At 37.2% G+C, this 16,018-nt stretch overlaps 1 protein-coding gene across 1 annotated transcript in view; it reads right to left on the reverse strand.

Annotated features, from left to right (window-relative positions):
• The window catches only part of LOC140136248 (docking protein 5-like), a 203,851-nt gene that overhangs the window by 2,711 nt on the left and 185,122 nt on the right, over positions 1-16,018 (reverse strand). The gene's annotated exons all lie outside the window — the stretch shown is intronic.

Below are 16,018 nucleotides of genomic sequence, written 5' to 3' on the forward strand. Positions count from 1 at the left end.
GCTAAACGAATTAATCTGCAAGATATTTTTTGTACATAAACATTATGTAGCCAGAAGTTTCCAGTGATATAAAAATCTCAACTTTTTTTGAGAAAAGTGGAGGGATGAGGCTGTGGATCACGAAATGCCCTTTTAAATGAAAAGACTGTTGCAATCTTTAAGTCTGTGGTGAGAGCACAATCGAAAAAACAGATTGAATATTCAATCTTTCTTTTTAACGATTGTGCACTATTGACTTATAGATTAAAAGCTGATCTCTTCCTAAAGAGGGTACACCCAGGTCAACACCCCCTGCATGGGAAGGTCATGTCTTTCATAGAGGGTGCAAGGGCTTTAAATGGAATAGTCCAATTACCAATATTGATCCTGTGTCCGCTTAAATCTTATTTTCTCTCTTGCAGTAAAAAACAAAAATAAATGTACATCCTAGCTACTTCACCCTATGAGTGGTTGCTCAGTATAGCTAACACTATGGACCACAATGACCTCATCTCAATGGCATAGTTCAATAACCTCAATTATACAATCACAGTGAAAAAGTTGACCTCAAGTTGCAGAGCATGAGTTTTTGTACCCAAATTTTCAAAGGTCATTCGATGAATGTACAAATGTATTGGGGTTAAAGACTGTGCCCTAATAGATGAGAATGTTGTAGATCCTAGTGTAAAAAGGCTAACAAAAAACGATGCACCTTTGTAGTAAACCTTTAAACCCTTAAGCTTTAGTTCGAGAACCTACTCCAAAGAGGTGTCAATATTGATTGCTAAAGCTAACGCTATCCTAAGACAAAAATTCCCAAATTGGTATTCCTCTGTGTGTCCCTATAGGACAAGCTGCAGTGCCCATAGCAGGGCAGGGCAGGGAAGGGAAACACAAGACATCATAATGCACTCACACAAGTCAATATTTGGTATCCTTATATGAGGTGTGCCAAGGTGCTGAGTTTGTTGATCAAGAGACACGCTAGGCATGTCCACATGCAGGGCTTTTTGCTTAAGTAATGCAGTTCTTGAGCAAAAACTTGGCGGAATCTGCTGTTTGAACTGTCTTGAGGATTCAAATCCTTAAGTTTGCCCAAGAAATTTATCCCCAAGAAAGTTAAGGGCTTTCACGTTTTCCCCCGAGTGATCCTTGAATGCTATCAATGTGTGAACGATACATTTGTGATTCTCGAGTGCTGAGCTCAATTTAATAGGCCTAACAGCTCAATCTGGCATGCCATTTAGATGGGTCACAGTAAGATTCCAGTTGTTATTCCACATCTCACATTCTTAAACACTTGAGAACATTCCTGCAATCTTATTGGTTCTTACCTGTGTGATATGACACGATATCACACGGGTAAGCGCGTGTGCATCGGCCCGATACGCGGACTCGCTATTTGAACCAATCAGAGGCGCACTGCAACAACAGGACTGATCGATTTTAAGTCATAGGTAATTCCTTGTAAAATGTAGAATTTAATTTGATTAAAATTTGTAATAGTTACAATATTTTTATTTGAATTAAAGTGTTTTTAGAATGAGAATAAAGGTATTGTTTTTAGCCGCTGTCGTGCATCTATCGTCTCATATAACACGGGCAGCATCATTATTTTGGGCGTAAAACAACTTGGCTCCGCCTCGTTGTTTTACTTAAAATGTCGCCCGTGTTATATGAGACAATAGATGCACGACAGCGGCTAAAAACAATACCTTTATTCTCTAATCATCACATCATCAGGCATTGCTAATTAAATTCGAGGATTCCAGGCTTCAATCAGGGATTGACTTAGGAATTGCAATTCTCAAGCACACCAATCCTCAAGAATTCTATGAGTGTCTGAACATGACTACTGATGATCATCATTGCGTGTGAAACATTCAAACACATTTGCTTAACTCAAAACGACATGTTCTGAACTTAACCACACTATAGGGGTTTGCACTTATGCTAGGGTGCTGTATTTGGATGTCTTACAGGCATTTGTAGGGTTTTTTTACTATACACATGGAAGTTTTCAGCTTTAACATAATCTGCATGCATATAACAAATGGAAAGTGCACTGTACAGATTTTTGGTAAAAAGTGGATGTAATTTGCCTTGTCACCAAAAAAGTGGACCTGTTATCAATTTTTCTCCACTTTTGGACATTTTTAGTGGAAAAATTAGACAACAATGGAGCTTTGAGTGGATGTTTAGGGTGTGTGACACCCCCTGTGCATTATTTTTCATACCAAGCATGCCAATCATTTAGCATAAGAAGACCCAATCATTTTAAAGATTTTGTCACCAAAACACCCTTATTTCAAGTTATTTGTCAACATTTAAGACAACTACATTTGAAAACAATACAGCTTTGTCAATGAAAGATCCCTCTTTCTACATTTTGTTGAATCATTAAAACTAAAACACAACACAACACATGGTGCTGGTGGATGGTCATGCACTTTTACATCACCCATATTGATTACACTTTTAAAAAATCAACAATTTCCCAACTTTATAAAATAATGAAACAAACCTATATGTGCCCCACATTTGTGTAGTGAGGAGTGATGAAACCAACATATTATTCTTTTGGGAGAAGACACATGAAACCTATATGGCCTGTGGTGATACTCCTATCAGACAAATAGGTGTCAAGAAATGCAAATGTTTTGTATAATTAATGTAGCCACATTCATGTCTCAAGAATCTCAAAGAATTTGAACAAACTAGTGCAAAATTTGAATCCTGAATTTGGCTATTCTGGTTGAAATCCATAGACCCCTTTGGCAGACATCATGACCTTAATCTGTCACACAGGGAGTGTGAATTTCAAATGGGGTTACCTGATTTGGGTAATTCTATTTGAAATCTATACCCCCTGTGTGGAAGATAAGGGCATGTCTTTAGGGGGTGTATGGATTTCAACTGGAATAGCCCAATTTTTAAGAGTTTTTTTATGTCCACACAGTAATTTCGAACAAAGACCCTATAAGCCGAAACCTCTATGCTCTTTGTAGGAGGGCATGGCTCACTCCGCATTACACTTTTTGAGTGCACTTAGAGGACTGTTAAACAAGCTAGCTACTTTTTTTGGGGGGGCGGAGGGGTTGAAATATTGAATTTACACTCGGTTGCTCTTGCTCAGTGTGTAAAACGAGAAAAAAGATTCAAAGATGAAAGATCAAGGAAAAGAAAGCCACTCCCAACAATCGAGTGAACAATTTTACTGTCCGCCTCTGCGTCAAGAAAACTTCTTATTCCTATTTCAAATACCACTGAGGTAATTTTGAGGCATACAATTTTTTTGTTGCCTTATCCATATATAAATTGGAAGAAACAAGTTACCACTTTTTAAACATCTTTTAGATTTCCACAAGTGGATAACTTTACTTTAATCTCCCACACAGGGGGTGCAGATTTCAAATGAAGTCACCCATTTAGGTAACCCCATTTGAAATTCACACTCCCTGTGTACAAGATTAAGGTCATGTCTTCCATAGGGGGTGTATGGATTTCATCTGGAATACCCTAATTCAGCCCATGGTTATGATGTTTCTTCAGGCACTTTCAACCCAGATAATACTCAAGCAAATATATTCACAATAAAGAACTACATAAGATAGCACAGGACATAAATATTTATCAATAAAGATGTGATAAAATACACCACAGTGTAAAATTTCTCTAAATATCATATGAAATTTGATAAGGTGAAATATGAAGAGAGATGTGTGCTTGAAACGGGAGAAATACAAATCTTGTTGAAACGGATGCACTTTATGTAAAATAACACAACATCTAGGATTTCATACTGGGTGATTGAGAACAAGAAGGACTTAAGTACAATAGCTGCCATTTGTGTTAATATTTTATGTTCAGGTGACTACTATTGGGCTTTTCCAGTTAAAATCCATACACCCCTACACACTAAAAACTACGGGGTTATATTTTCCGTGGTCATTTTGAATTGACCACGTTTGGGGTTGTTTTGACCCTTCAAGGGGGTTGTACTGTTTTAATTTGACCACATCCACGAGGTCATTTTAGCCACGACGAACGTGGTCAAAAACTTAGTGGTCATTTTGCCGATACCGTCGCGCATTGATATCAGTTTCTATCTTCCGCTTTGAAAATCTCAATTCATAAATGAGTTTAAACATGAGCTGCAATTAATGTTTGTTGATTAATAAATAAAACTAATTTTTTGACCAAAGTTACCCAATTTGTCAACTTTATAATGACTTGCATTTGAACTATTTGCACACACGGTGTGCATCGGCTCAATGGTCACATCAGCGCCATATTTGTTCTGATTGCGCAGCTCAGCGGATTGTCGTGTGTGCTTGTCTGCATGATGGAATATGAAAAGTTAGTTGAAAGGATGCATAGACCCTTATATGCACGCAGATTCATTCAATTTCATGCTGTCATGGCTGGTGTCTTGGCTGCAGTTGTTATAAGCTTATATCATGTAAGCTTATAATACGTGAACTGTCATAGGCGATGACTGACTGTGTGTGAGTGTGACAGGCCTACACAGAGATGCATTTTGCAGTTTGCTGTTTATGTAATGCTTTCTCTGTGCAGAAACACACTTATGTCCTGGTGGGACCAGCATGACCATAGGCCTACTAAAAAATCCAAACAACCCCTAAATGTGGTTATTGAGTAACCCTATAAAACAACCCTTTCAAATGGGTCATTTCATTTGACCCCGAAATGGGGTCATTAAGTAACCCAATAATGCAACCCTTTTGAAGGGGTCATTTCATTTGACCCCGAAATGTGGTAATATTTTGACCCCAATGGGGTTACTATTTGACCCAAATACGTAGTCATTGCAATGCCCCCGACCAATGGGGTCAAAATGACCCCATTAGTGGTATGGTGTTTAGTTGATAACTATGCTGGGGTCAAAAATGACCCCGTTTGGGTCATTTTTTGACCCCGTAGTTTTAAGTGTGTATGGAAGACATGACCTTAATCTTCAACACAGGGGGTGTATATTTTAAATGGAGTCACCTATGCAGGTAACTCCATTTGATATTCACACTCACTGTGTGGAAGATTAATGTCATGTCTTCCATGGGGGTATGTGGATTTCAACTGGCATAGCCCACTAGTAAACTATACTGTGGAAACCAAAGACTACAATGTAAGACTCAGAACATATAATAATTGGTATTCTCAGAAACTTTGATTGAAACAGTGTGGCAGCACCACGGGGGCATGGAGGAAAATCCCCCCAGTCAGAACTCTTGCCCCCCTTGACCCCTAGTAAAACCCAAAATTACAACAAATTTGTTGATTTTGCCACTGGGCTGAAATCTTTCTGGAAAAGAAAGCATCCTCGTTTATGAACCTGTGTCCTAAACCTTCTTGGCTACTTTATTCCTATCTTTCTTAAATCATTCACTCAGATAAAAGAACTGCAACTTGACTGTATTATATCAAAAGAGGTCAAACTTGTATCTTTGAGAGCCATGCTTGATAAGTGCAAATATCCACCAGTGCCGAAATTCAACACAAAAATATACCATCTTCATAATGCAATAAAAGTCATGCCCATGATAGCTGCCACTTGCTGCTTAGATATAAAATCATTTAACCCAGATATGACCAAGTTCCCAATCTATTGCGGTTGGCAGATTTTCTTGCCCATCTACTTTTGCTTGGGATAAGGGGTCAGTCCTCCTTGCTGGGGAAGGGGGGTCCTTCCCTACTATAATGCTACATATAGAGCCTGGTTCGCCTTAGTGCATAAAAATAGTGCAGTCAGGTTTTGAACACAAGCATTTGAGTGAAAACTTATCAGTCACTATCAGAATACTGTGAAGTTTGCCAATCCTACACAAACAGGTGGAGGAGGCAATGAAGGTAAGCCTTGTCTATGAACATATTGACACCAAGACCCGGACACCAAGATCCGAACCCACAACCTTGTTATCACGAGTCAAAGCTCCTACCACAATGCCACCTTGCATTCAAATTTCTGGTAGCTTCTGTTTTTCTCTTTCAAGGTGGGGTGGTGGGTGGGGGCATGTGGCAGCCATCGTATATATGACTTTGCTGTATTCACATGACATTATGGGCTACTTCACTTGGCAAATAATACCTCTATGACCAGGATGAAACCTGTATTTGCCTAAGAACTAGACCAAAATATTGGCCATCTTGTTTACAGAGTGGTCTGATATCAGGTTAAGAGAAGCCATGCCTATAGATATGGATGCTAGAATCTTAAAATGTAACACAACTTTACACCAAATGTACTAAAAAATAAAGACCATTCTGAAGTTTGTCAAAATTTTGTGAGTTTAATCCATCATTTTCATTGATGTATGAAAATTGTTAAACATGGTTCACAATAATGAAGTGCATGCATCAAATTTTGAAGCAAAAAATGTTTACAGCATGTTAATATTTGCCAAATACGAGGCGTCCTGTTATGTCATAACATGAAAGATATATCATATGCGGTGTCTGAGTCTCTCAATTTTGTTTGCTAACGACCAAGCTATTACTTTCAATGGACTGCAATATCCAGCACATGAGCTATGTTTTATTTGGAAAAACATGATAATATCTTATTTAATCACCAAAACCACTTCAGCAACCGGGGAGGGGGGCAAATTTCTTGGTGAACTAAGAAAGGATCATAAAACGTGAAATATAACATACTGAAGCTTAAATGCGACATGATCAAGGGGAATGAATCGCATGTCGACCCTGGTCGAAAATGAGTTTTACATATGTTTCTAAAGAGGACATTTAGAGCTTTCAGAAACTGAAAACCCCATGTTGATATGACGTTTCGTTGCAAAGTTACATCAATTTATCAATGGCTGAAAACAATATAAAACAAAAGAACTAGTTCCTTTAGAGACTCTTACTTTAGTCTAAATAAGTTTCCTAAGACTTCAAGTTCATTCCTTAAGAGGTCCTTATACTTCCTTCAGAAGTCCCTACCTTAAAAAGTGTCTGTAGATATTTAAAGCAAATGCGCAATATAGATATGATATGGATTTCTGCATATTTAGTCTGGATTTCAGTAGTTCAGACCTGGATTTGAATTCAAAAGTGTCATACAAAATATAACCCCAATTTGGCATACTCAAACCATGGCAAGACGAATATTACCCATACATGAAAAGGTGACAAACGTGAAATGGTAATTTCATAACAGAGTTTTATCGGTGTTATATTGAGATTGTGATGCTGAAGTTGTGCACATGCATCTCAAATAGGCACAATAAACTATTCCAGTCAAAATTCATATACCCCCTATGGAAGACATGACCTTAATCTCCCACACAGGGGGTGTAGATTTCAAATTGAGTCACCCATTCAGGTAACTGCATTTGATATTCACACTCCCTGTGTGGAAGATTAAGGTCATGTTTTCCACAGGGGGTGTATGGATTTCAACTGGAATAGCCTAACTGATATCAAAGTACTAGGTAAACCAACTATTTAGAGTTTGTAATATATCTTGGCATGCCATTACTGAAGTCTACTTCTGTTAAAGAAAACTAATATAAAAGCCTCTCTAATACCTCTGTGATATATACTTTGAATTACTTTCCTCTTGTTTTCAAATTGAAAAACAAAATGCTAATTCCAGTTGAAATCCATACACTACCAGATGAAAGACATGACCTTAATCTTCCACACAGGGGTGTGAATTTCAAATGGGGTTTTGTGAATGGGTGACTCCATTTAAAATCTACACCCCCTGTGTGGGAGATTAATAAGGTCATGTCTTAAATAGGGAGTATATATGGTCAGTAAAATCGGGCGAGTGAAGTGAGCAATAAAATTTGTCATGGGTGTGCCCCCTTAGCCACTTGGTACAGTTATAAGCCAGGGCATTTGCTGAGGGTTTGGGAATGGCTAACAGTGCTCATAAAAGAAATGAGGCCCTTTTTTGACCAAACTGTAATGGGGGACAACATTTCCTGCAGAACCGACTGGGTTGGTTACACACTTGGTATATAAGTTTTGTTAGTAAATAACAAAAGGGGGCAAAACAGTGCAACTTCTTTGACATCCACACTGAACCAAACTGACCATCCTATAGTACTTAGCACCCCTCTATCAATAGATAGCCTCTGAAGATGACCTCACAAAATATGCATCACAGTATGCAGAACACGGAAAAGCATTCTAGTTGAGTACCACTGCCACAGGTGAATGCAGCAACGCATTCTAGCAATGTAACCAAATCTATTTATATGGTCAATTTGTGGTCAGTCCACTACTAGATTTAAAGTGTTGACAGCTTTCTCTTAAACATACAAAGGAGAGAAGTCTAGTACCTCATGCATCCCTCCATCAAAGTCATATAAAATCATATGCATCACAGCTAACTAGAGGCCTCAAACACCTAGAACACCTTCAAAATCAAGTGAGGATGACTTGTATGAAAATTTATGAGCTTGGATTCAGACACACTGAAGTTTTCGGCTTATAAACAAAATTTGAAAAACCCAAATGACCATGATGACAAAAATAGTTTGGTTTAACATAAATTCCCCCAAGAATGTGAATAAACTTGTAAGTCTACATGTAAAGACTAAGTTTTTCATAAATAATTTTCAAAATGTTCATTTATGGTGTTGGATCTACTTGTTTGAAAAGACAACAGATTGGAAATTCAGGTAGATTACATAGGAATTTATTTAAATTGTTCTTCATTTGGATATTGACAACTGATCTCCAACAGTTATGAACAGGTAGATTGCATAGAAAATGTTGTAAATACAGTACAAATATAAATTGTTCTTCATTTGGATATTGACAACTGGTCTTCAACAGTTATGAACAGTTTTCAACTTATTGCTTGCTTTATACCCCAAAAACTTCTTATTTCCACCTGACTTGAAAGACAGGTCTTACCATTTCTGGCCCTGCCTTGCAACATATTAGCTATCCAGATACTTGAAACAAATGTCATTTCTTAAACACACTAAAACTAAATTGCAAAATAAATTAGTTGATAGATGGAGAATTTTAGTCTGCGGAGAATTTTAGTCTGCATTCTTTGATACCTCATTTGGAACAATGGGTTCGTTACATACTTACATGTAGTATATAAGTTTTGTTAAAAAAATAACAAAAGAAGGCAAAACAGTGCAACATCTTTGACATCCACACTGAACCAAACTGACCATCCTATAGTACTTAGCACCCCTCTATCAATAGATAGCCTCTGAAGATGACCTCACAAAATATGCATCACCGTATGCAGAACACGAAAAGGCATTCTAGTTGAGTACCACTGCCACAGGTGAATGCAGCAACGCATTCTAGCAATGTAACCAAATCTATTTATATGGTCAATTTGTGGTCAGTCCACTGCTATATTTAAAGTGTTCACAGCTTTCTCTTAGAAATACAGAGGAGTGAAGTCTAGTACCCCCGTGCAACCCTCCATCAAAGTCATATAAAATCATATACATCACAGCTAACTAGAGGCCTCAAACACCTAGAACACCTTCAAAATCAAGTGAGGATGACTTCTATGAAAATTTATGAGCTTGGATTCAGACACACTTAAAAGTTTTCAGCTGATAAACAAAATTTGAAAAACCCAAATGACCATGATGACAAAAATAGTTTGGTTTAACATAAATTCCCCCAAGAATGTGAATAAACTTGTAAGTCTACATGTAAAGACTAAGTTTTTTATAAACTGTTTTCAAAATGTTCATTCATGATGTTGGATCTACTTGTTTGAAAAGATAACAGATTGGAAATTCAGGTAGATTGCATAGAAAATGCTGTAAATACAGTACAAATATAAATTGCTCTTCATTTGGATATTGACAACTGATCTCCAACAGTTATGAACAATTTTCAACTTATTGCTTGCTTTATACCCCCAAAAACTTCTAATTTCCACCTGATTTGAAAGACAGGTCATACCGTTGCTGGCCCTGCCTTGCAACAGAAGCTATCCAGATACTTGAAACAAATGTCATTTCTTAAACACACTAAAACTAAATTGCAAAATAAATTAGTTGATAGATGGAGAATTTTAGTCTGCGGAGAATTTTAGTCTGCATTCTTTGATACCTCATTTGGAACAATGGGTTCGTTACATACTTACATGTAGTATATAAGTTTTGTTAAAAAAATAACAAAAGAAGGCAAAACAGTGCAACATCTTTGACATCCACACTGAACCAAACTGACCATCCTATAGTACTTAGCACCCCTCTATCAATAGATAGCCTCTGAAGATGACCTCACAAAATATGCATCACCGTATGCAGAACACGAAAAGGCATTCTAGTTGAGTACCACTGCCACAGGTGAATGCAGCAACGCATTCTAGCAATGTAACCAAATCTATTTATATGGTCAATTTGTGGTCAGTCCACTGCTATATTTAAAGTGTTCACAGCTTTCTCTTAGAAATACAGAGGAGTGAAGTCTAGTACCCCCGTGCAACCCTCCATCAAAGTCATATAAATCATATACATCACAGCTAACTAGAGGCCTGAAACACCTAGAACACCTTTCACAATCAAGTGAGGATGACTTCTATGAAAATTTATGAGCTTGGATTCAGACACACTTAAGTTTTCAGCTTATAAACAAAATTTGAAAAACCCAAATGACCATGATGACAAAAATAGTTTGGTTTAACATAAATTCCCTCAAGAATGTGAATAAACTTGTAAGTCAACATGTAAAGACTAAGTTTTTCATAAATAATTTTCAAAATGTTCATTTATGATGTTGGATCTACTTGTTTGAAAAGATAACAGATTGGAAATTCAGGTAGATTGCATAGAAAATGCTGTAAATACAGTACAAATATAAATTGCTCTTCATTTGGATATTGACAGCTGGTCTGGAACAGTTATGAACAATTTTCAACTTATTGCTTGCTTTATACCCCAAAAGCTTCTAATTTCCACCTGATTTGAAAGACAGGTCTTACCATTTCTGGCCCTGCCTTGCAACAGAAGCTATCTAGATACTTGAAACAAATGTCATTTCTTAAAGACACTAAAACTAAATTGTAAAATAAATAAGTTGATAGATGGAGAATTTTAGTCTGCATTCTTTGATACCTCATTTGGAACAATGGGTTCGTTACATACTTACATGTAGTATATAAGTTTTGTTAAAAAATAACAAAAGAAGGCAAGCAGTGCAACATCTTTGACATCCACACTGAACCAAACTGACCATCCTATAGTACTTAGCACCCCTCTATCAATAGATAGCCTCTGAAGATGACCTCACAAAATATGCATCACCGTATGCAGAACACGAAAAAGCATTCTAGTTGAGTACCACTGCCACAGGTGAATGCAGCAATGCATTCTAGCAATGTAACCAAATCTATTTATGGACAATTTGTGGTCAGTCCGCTGCTATATGTAAAGTGTTCACGGCTTTCTCTTAGAAATACAGAAGAGAGAAGTCTAGTACCCCGTGCATCCCTCCATCAAAGTCATATAAAATCATATACATCACAGCTAACTAGAGGCCTCAAACACCTAGAACACCTTCAAAATCAAGTGAGAATGGCTCTATGAAAATTTATGAGCTTGGATTCAGACACACTTAAGTTTTCAGCTTATAAACAAAATTTGAATAACCCCATGACAAAAATAGTTTTGTATATAAATTCCTTCAAGAATGTGAATGAACTTGTAAGTCTACATGTAAAGACTAAGTTTTTCATAAATAGTTTTCAAAATGTTCATTCATGATGTTGGATCTACTTGTTTGAAAAGACAACGGCTTGAAAATTCAGGTAGATTACATAGGAATTTATTTAAATTGTTCTTCATTTGGATATTGACAACTGATCTCCAACAGTTATGAAAAATTTTCAACTTATTGCTTGCTTTATACCCCAAAAAACTTATAATTTCCACCTGATTTGAAAGACAGGTCATACCATTTCTGGCCCTGCCTTGCAACAGAAGCTATCCAGACACTTGAAACAAATGTCATTTCTTAAACACACAAAAACTAAATTGCAAAATAAATGGATAGTTGATAGATGGAGAATTTTGTTCTGCATTCTTTGATACCTCATTTGGAACAATGGGTTGGTTACATACTTACATGTAGTATATAAGTTTTGTTAGAAAATAACAAAAGGGGGCAAAACAGTGCAACTTCTTTGACATCCACACTGAACCATTCTGATCATCCTATAGTACTTAGCACCCTTCTATCAATAGATAGCCTCTGCAGATGACCTCACAAAATATGCATCACTGTATGCAGAACACGAAAAAGCATTCTAGTTGAGTACCACTGCCACAGGTGAATGCAGCAACGCATTCTAGCAATGTAACCAAATCTATTTATGGACAATTTGTGGCCAGTCCACTACTATATATAAAGTGTTCACAGCTTTCTCTTAGAAATACAGAGGAGAGGAGTCTAGTACCCCGTGCATTCCTCCATCAAAGTCATATAAAATCATATACATCACAGCTAACTAGAGGCCTCAAACACCTAGAACACCTTCAAAATCAAGTGAGGATGACTTGTATGAAAATTTATGAGCTTGGATTCAGACACGCTGAAGTTTTCGGCTTATAAACAAAATTTGAAAAACCCAAATGACAAAAATTTGTATAACATAAATTCCCACAAGAATGTGAATAAACTTGTAAAGATTAAGTTTTTCATTATTAAGCATATTTTCAAAATGTTCAATTATGATATAGATTCTATGTTTGAAAAGATAAAAAAGCTTGGAAATTCAGGTAGATTTACATAGGAATATAAATACAATAAATTATTGTTCTTCATTTGCAAATGGTCTTCAACAGTTATGGACAATTTTCAACTTATTGCTTGCTCTATACCCCAAAAGCTGCTCATTTCCACTTGACTTGAATGATGGGTCTCACTGCTTCTGGCCCTGCCTTGCAAGAGAAGCTATATTGCGCACAAAAAGTGCACTTGAAACAGAAGTCATTTCTCAAAATTCAAAATAAATTATAGTTGATAGATGAATAATTTTGTTGTGCACGCTTTGATACCTCATTTGGCACAATGCAACTTTATTCCACTAAGCTATACGATTTCCGCTGTCTTTGTTACAGCACGATTACAGCCTGACAGCTGAAAGCTCACTGCACTGCGTTCAATATCTGTGTGTGATTTGAGGGAAAAGCCAATGTAAATTTTTGTCACATTTGAAAAAACCCTTTTTTATTCAAATTGCTACAAGTTGGGAAATAAAGTTGTATCGTGCTGAATGAGGTATCAAAATATATGCAGAACAAAATTCTCCATCTATCAACTACCTGTTTGGATACATTTTATGCGCAGTATATAGCATTTCACTGCATTATAGGCAATGCCTCAGTTAGCACAGGTGAAAGACCTATCAGCTCACACCTTGCAAATGACCAAAAATAAATTGAGAAGGCAGATCTATATTCAAGCATGTCACTAACACTCCTTGCTATTTCTCTATTGGTTAATTCTAACTATGACAGTGTGCACAGATGCATGTATTTTTGAATGGGGAAATGTATCATACAGTGATAAATTATTTCAACCTACTTTATACCATTATCCATTTAAGTAACCAGCTTGAAAAGGGTCGGTGGGGCTAACAAGGATATAACTAGTCCCAAAATCGAGCCAAACTATATCAATCTGAGAAAGCAACACCCTGTTTTAGGGAAAGTCTGTTCTGGCATAGACCCTGTAAAAAGGTTTATGGTTATACCGTTCTGGATAGAGAGAAATTGATCAATAAGGTGGCTCATATACCTTGAACTTCTGCTGTTATTTCCCTACCAAACCTCGCTTCCCTAATCTGCATTATTCAGGTGCCAAAAGTACCTCATTGTATTCAAAACCTGGCACGTGAGCAGCAATTTGACACTTTGAGCCCACAATCCCAACCACTATTATATTCTCATACATTTTACACATTAATACTGGTTTATACAGTTACAACATATCACCATATTGTCACATTGGAATCCCTGAGCGTACCGTACCCCATGCACTGCCACATAACCTGTCATTTTACAGAGTAGACCGATACTGAAACCACACTTGGGATTGAGTGAGCAAGTGATGCTTTCTTCTGTTTGTCTAGACTCACAATTCAATATTTTACAGTTGGCACGTCCACACGGAGCACTTTTTGCAGTTCTTGTGCGAAAACTTGAGGGGAATTTGCCGTGTGAACTGTCTTCAGGATTGCAATCTCTAAGTTTATCCCCAAATATATCCCCAAGAAATTTAAGGGATTTTGGAACTTCCCCGAGTGATGCTCAAGTGGTCCTCGAGCAGTGGCATAGCATGGTTCATCATATTTGGGGTGGGGCACCGACCATGATTGGGGGGCACTGGGTCTGATTGGGGGCACAGGCTGTTTTTGGCAATCCTATGGGATTTTCTAAATTTTGCAATTGAGTGGGGGCACATGTCACCCCCGTACCTCTATGACGCTACACCAATGTCCTTGAGTGCTACCGCCGTGTGAATGATACCGTTTGCGATTCTCCAGTGCTGAGCATAACCTTTGGCCTTGTATTAATCATATTTAATGTACGGTTCATTTGGGGGGGGGGGCACTAGATGGGTCACAATAAGCTTCCGGTTGTAGTTCTAGAGCTGAAGTCATCAGGCATTGCAAAACTCAAGATTCCAGGTTTCAACTGAGTCGTGTGGACATGCATTCGCAATTCTCGCACACGCGCCAAACCTCAAGAATTGTATGACCATCTGAATACAACTGCTGTGTTAGAAACACCAGGCCTCAAAGATTCAGTGCATTGATATTAGTGCTATTTTTCATGTCAACAGATCGCAACTTGTCCACGCTGGGGTCCACGCCCATGCTGCTGCATACAATGATGAGAAAGGGTTTTACTTGTCACATTGAAAAAATGAATTGACCAATGAAAGTGTTAACATGGGACCCAGGTGTGGGTTTTTCAAAATTTGAAAAATATCAAATTTTTATAATTTGTCATAAAATTTGTATTATATTGTGATTTTCAAAAATGAAAATTATTTGATATCAGAAAGACATGCTTCAGTATTCAGAATGCAATTTGATAGGTCCGAGGTGCTCTCATGTCCCACAAAAAATACTGTCGACACGCAATAAACGCTCATTTTAGATCCCTTAAGGCTGGGTTTAATAGTTATCATACCTACAAGCAAACTTCATTATCTGAATATCTTCAAGAGCAGTCAAAATATGATATTCATCAATCAACATAATCAATACAATGTATAATCCAGAATGCATGTATCATTACTTAAACAATATTGATTCCAAGTAACTTTTACATTTACTCAATTAAAATGTATCAAAAAAATTGCAGGGTATGAACTATTGGGCTATTCTAGCTAAAATCCATACACCCCCTATGGAAGACATAACCATAATCTTCCACACATGGAGTGTGAATTTCAAATGAAGTTACCTGAATGGGTGACTCCATTTGCAATCTACACCCCTTGTGTGGGAGATTGAGGTCATGTCTTCCACAGGAGGTGCATGGATATCAACAGAAATAGCCCATTACTTAAACTTAAAAATAGGACCCTACAGGTCGGTTAAAATGTTACCTCTTTCAAACCTGATACCTACATGATCAATACACACTATCAAATTTATTCTAACAACCACGGCCTCAGATTGAAACTGTAGTCATTCCCGCAAGTAAAATAGTCAATGTCGAAATAACAAGACCCAATTTGTATAAATTAAGGTGAATTAAGTTTCAGCTCATGAAACTAGATCACCTATAGGTAGATGAAACCATAGACACCTAATCGATATTTTCTCTGAAATAAGTTTCGGTTTTTCTACACTTGCATTGTTTTTAGTGCGGTTTTGAGGTATAAGTTTATGACTTTGTAGCGCTGATTGGCACTTCTATAGTTTACTTTGGGTTAAAACCAATTTGATAGATGGTTTTGCAGTTTGCTATTTTAAAAACAAGAAGTCAGTCCCTTCTATTTTCCAAGGAGTTTGAATATAAACTTAACCCTCACCACACCGGTGTTGAGTCTGTAGAATGCAGAC

Source organism: Amphiura filiformis, chromosome 16 (assembly GCF_039555335.1).
Source record: "Amphiura filiformis chromosome 16, Afil_fr2py, whole genome shotgun sequence".
NCBI lineage: Eukaryota > Metazoa > Echinodermata > Ophiuroidea > Amphilepidida > Amphiuridae > Amphiura > Amphiura filiformis.